We start from the raw sequence: 5,713 nt of genomic DNA on the forward strand, positions 1-5,713 counted from the left end.
TTTTCATGTTTTTGTCCAAAGCAAAAATGAATCTTATTTAGCCTAGTTTAAACATATTTATTTATAGGGGATTGGGAAACAAGTTTTGCAACTTATATTAATCCCTTTCCACTTTGCAGGTGTGAGTGTGTCCTTGTCGGGGCATCAGCCTGCTCTTTTTCGAAATCTTCTAGGGTGTCTTTTAAGTGCAAGAGATATGGCTCTCACTTATCACGGGTCAGCCATTTATCATCACCTTCCGACGGACTATCATCGTTTCCTTAAGACCATACTCGCAAATGGTGTCATGGGAGAGATGAAAATTCAGTTCCTAAAATTTTCATCCCAAACGGGAATCAAACCAGGAACCTTTGTGTAAGAAGTCTCATGCACTTACCACTACAACATGGCTATTTAGCCTAATTTGCTTTTCTACAACGGAAATACATTGTTGTCAATGTTGAAGGAGGTCTGTACTGATTACATTGTGCCAAGTGTCATACTACTGAATCAAAGGATTAGCAAGAACAATTTTCAGGAAACAACCTTTTTTTGTGATGTAACTGTATTTATTCATTCAAAACCAATATTCTATGATGATAGTAGATTTTAACAACCTTGACTGCCTATGAATGTCTTGCACGGTCTGCAACATTTGATACCAAACAGAATATTGAATTTAGATGTATGTAGCATGATTGACAATAAGAAAACTTTATGGACCTTAGACAAAAGTATATGGGTGTCAACTATGTATGGCTTTTTACATGTTTGTAACATTAAAACATAAGAATTGTAAAATTAAGCTGGAAAGGGCTGGGGACTCATCATATTGGCACAAAATATATCTTAACAAATAGACAAAATGCACAAAGCATAAAGGAGTAGGTTCAGTAAGACCGCTTTTTGGCCCTAGCATGTAGCAGTTTTACAAAATTGTTAAAATGTAAACTTTGAGTTTTTGTCTCGCTTGATGGAGTCAAAAAGCGAGACATAGGTATGCTATTTCTGGCTTCGGTGACGACGACAACGACCGCGGCGTCAACATTGTATTAGTTTGTGATTAGGTCTAGTTTATGGTGAACCAATAGTGGTAAGTCAAAGATAATTGGTATGCAGTTGAATTAGTTTTGGCACATCATATTACCATAAGAATTATTTGGCCCTGCCTCCTCAGTTATGGTCTATTGACTTTGAAACTTTTGCTTAGTTTTCATGTATTAGTTTGTGATTAGATCAGTGTATGGGGAACCACTAGTGGTAAGTTAATTATAATTGGTATGCAGTTGTATAAACATTTGCATACCTAATTCTCATGGAGATTATTACGCCCCGTCCCCCTCAGTCATGGTCTATTGACTTTAAAATTTTTGCTTAGTTTTCATATATTAGTTTATGATTAGGTCAGTTTATGGCTAACCACTTGTGGTAAGTTAATGATAATTGGTATGCAGTTGTACAAATGTATTAGCATTGGCATATATCATTGCCATCGAGATTATTTGGCCCCGCCCCCTGAGTCATGGTCTATTGACTTTGAAACTATTGTTTAGTTTTCATGTATTAGTTTGTGATTAGGTCGATTTATGGGGATCCACTAGTGTTAGGTCAATGATATTTGGTATGCAGTTGTATTAGCATTGGTACATCTCATTACTTTTGAGATTATTTAACCCTGTCCCCTCAGTTATGATTTATTGACTTTGAAATTTTGCTTAGTTTACACGAGTTAGTTTGTGTGTAGGTTTATTTAAAGGGAACTACTTATGATAAGTCAATGGTATTTGGTATGCGTTGTATTAGCATTGGCACATCTCCTTTCCATGGAGATTGTTTAGCCATGCACCTTCAGTCATGGTTCATTGACTTTGAATATTCCCAAATCTTTCACGTTAAAGTGTTGCTATTTTGATATAAACATTTGCATTATGGAAATTACCAAAAAGCGAGACATATCTCTGTGATAACAGTTTATTGGAAAGTAGAATGCTTCTGCTACATACATATGGGCTGTTTTTGACAATACAATGCACATATATCGTGTACTAGCATCATTAAGTCATGATGCTAATTTACTAAAATCTTCACAATTTTAGCGTTTTGGTTAAATTTTAGACGGTTTCCGTTTAAAAAAACGTCTTAAATGAAAGTGGCCGCATGTGTGTTCATTTTTAATATTGAAATGTAAGTTGTATTTGATGATAATACATAACATATATAAAGGTTGAGGTTGAACACAGATGCGACCACTTTCACTTTTGACAAAAACCATCTGAAAAGTGACATTTTTTGGCATATTTGATAGATTTTTCATATTTAAGCTTGAATCGGAGGGTTTTTAATGACTTAATCAGTTAAAATCTTTCATTTAAACTAGCTGAATCAACTAAAATGAACACTTAAGTGTTTAAAAGTGTCCAAAATCTTTGGTTAGATGAACCTGAAATTTGAGGCCAAAATCTGCCCTTACTGGACCTACTCCTTTTTTTTTTAGTGTATTCCGTTACTGAAAACTAAGTCAATTTGAACTAGATAAACCATGCTTTCCCTGACTAAAGTATCAATCAAAGTGTACACATCCAAAGGAATAGTAATTAAGATTTTAAACATTCTGATTATAGCCTGACCCTATGCAAGCCTAAATACAGTTGTTTGAAATGTCTTAGATTATGATTTCCAAACTTACAAAACCAGTATTATTGTTTTAAACCAGAGATAAACATACTTGAAGTGTATAGCACATGGTAATCGTTTTCTTTTAAACATAGTTGGCATGTATATGAATCTTTCAACCTCTACACTTTACTTCATTCTCAATGTACACAAAACTATAATAACTTACAATCTAAAAAGTGATGTTGCTAATTTTTTGGTTCTTTTATAGTTTTTTGTTGAGCCTGCGACTATTGTCGCAGAAAGCCAGACAGGCATAGTGATCTGGTGGCGGCTGCAATGTTAGCTATTAAACCTCTTAAAAGCTTAATATTTCAGAAAGAAGGAGACCTGAATCCTTCATACTTTGTATATAGACGAGTAACAGATGCCTTATGTTATGAATTTCTGTCTGTTATATGTCAATAGTCCTTGACCTCATTTTCATGGTTCAGTGACTACTTGAAAAAAAGCTAAGATTTTTAGTATTCCTAATTTCACTCTTACTATGAGTAATATGATAACTATATTTGGTATTGCATACCTTGCAAGGTCCCCATGCCCTGCAGACAGTTTTGACTTGACCTCAAGCTCATTTCATGGATCAGTGAACAAGGTTAAGTTTTAGTGGTTAAGTCCAAATCTCAGATACTATAAGCAATGGGTCTCTTATATTTTCATCTAACCTTGACCTTGTATTCATGGTTCAGTGGTTATAGTAATCTTTTTGTGTTTTGGTCTGTATTTCTAAAACTTTATGAAAGGTCTACTTCATTAGGTGTATGGATTAATTTTTAGGTGAACATGTCTATTTGACAGGTGTCATCTGACCTTGACCTTATTTTCATGGTTCATTGGTTATAGTTCAGTTTTTGTCAAGCCTTCGACAGGAACAGTTACAGTGGCATTAAATCACTTCTTCAAAGCTAAATTTTAGAAGGCATGTTTTTTATTTGACCTTGACCTCATTTTCATGGTTCATTGTTCAATGTTAAATTTTTGTTTTTTGGCCTGTTTTTCTAATACTTTCTGCAGTATGTCAACTATATTTGGTGTATGGAATGATTGTAAGGTTTATATGTCTGTCTGGCAAGTATCATTTAACCATGACCTTATTTTCATGGTTCATTGGTCAATCTGAAGTTTTTCAGGTTTAGTTTGTTTCCTGGATAATATATGCAACAGGTTAACTATATTTAAAACATGTAATGATTGTAAGGTGTACATGTATGTCTAGCAAGGTTCATCTGACCTTGGCTGAATTTTCATGGTTTATTGATCAATGTTAAGTTTTGTGGTTTAGTTTCTTTCTTCAAAGTGCAATAAGTCAAGTATATTTAGTGTATGGAATGATTGTAAGGTGTACATGTATTTCCGGTTTGGTTTATATGACCTTTGCCTCATTTTCTTGGATTCTAAGAAATTGATATGATAGTTGTAGTTAAACGCTTTATATTTAGTACTATCAACATAATATCAATGGTTAGTAAAGGCAAGACATTTCAGTGTGTGCACTCTTGTTTTATTCTATCCCTCTCAACATTAAAATCCTTCAAACTATACCTATGACCTCATTTCTCACTACAATGGTCTGGATAAAAAATAGAAGGAAACTGTCATCAAAGTGTACAATGAAAAAGTTTTGCAAAATCTTTTATTATTCAAAATCATTCTTCTTTCAATATATATTACTATATGTTGGCCAAATTTAATATGAATTTCTAGTTATCATCCAGAAACCCCTCTACAGCACAAATTGCTGTCTTCTTTTAGTTTAAATGACTTTTACCTTGGGAGTGTAAACCTCAAAACCAATATGGACTTTTTTAACATGTGACCATATACCCAAGTTTGGGTCCAATCCCAGGTAGATTCCTCAACTATCATTCAGAAATCCTATTCTGCACTAATTTCAGTAACTTTGGTCCTGTGTGGACACTTACCTATTGTTGAAGGTGGTATGTTGACCTCTAGATTTCTTTTTTTGAAGAATGGACAAAAATGTGATTTCTGAATTTACAGTTCTCTCTTAAATGGACCAAAAACAATTTAACAATTTAGCTCACCTTTAAACATTTACCATGATATAATGATTTCTTGAAACATTATATAAATAAGTTAAGAACACTGTTGTTTTTTTCTTTCTTTTTATTATCATTCAAACTTAACTATAGTAAACTAAAAACATAAACACACAAAAAATTAATAAAATGTCAAAAAATTGGAATGCACGATCAAAAGATCTAAAAATGTTCTTCACTTACTAAATATGTGACTAGAAAAAAGTGTCTTAAGTATTTGTTTTTCTCAAAGATAACAAAATTCTTATTATCAAATTACATATGATAAAAGTATCACTTAAAAAAGTAAAAAATATTATTAACACAGATAAAATCAAACAAAAATAAATTAACAAAATAAACAACAATGTATAAAACACTATATATCTATCACAAATTGGGAAACAAAACATGTATATGATCTTTCTAAAATATCAAAAAATGAGCTGAAAGTATATCAATGTTAAACTATAAAACAAAGAAGATAGATGTATACCCTACACAACAATAGAACTCAGGACATTAAGGGACAGACAGTGGTTTGTGACTTTTGTCTCTGCTATGTCTGAAAAAATATATATGATTCAATTCTCCAAAATGTCTACCTTCAGCCTTACTCTTTAATAAAATCGTTTATAAATCTTGACAATATGCTATACAAACCTAAGGCATATCTAAATATCTTGTAAGATGTAAACAGTTAGCTCAATGATAGAATATAAAATGGTTTTTCAAATATGTCAACTAAATATTTTATCAATTCTTTCCTTAACCTATAAATAATCACAAATGGTTGACATAGAATTGAAAAATATTGATAACATTTTGTATTTTTAAATTTTTAAATTTTGCTTCAATTAAGTTGATGAAAGAAAGTTACTTATTTCAATTGTTTGAATGTCTTGTGTAGACTTTACGAAAATATACACTTTTCAAGAGCTTAAAAAATATAATAGGTTTATGTCCTTTTCCATCATAAGCTCTTCACAATTACTGAGAACAGATATTGTTGCAGTTATTTT

This window comes from Mytilus galloprovincialis, chromosome 1 (genome assembly GCF_965363235.1).
Source record: "Mytilus galloprovincialis chromosome 1, xbMytGall1.hap1.1, whole genome shotgun sequence".
Taxonomy (NCBI): Eukaryota; Metazoa; Mollusca; class Bivalvia; order Mytilida; family Mytilidae; genus Mytilus; species Mytilus galloprovincialis.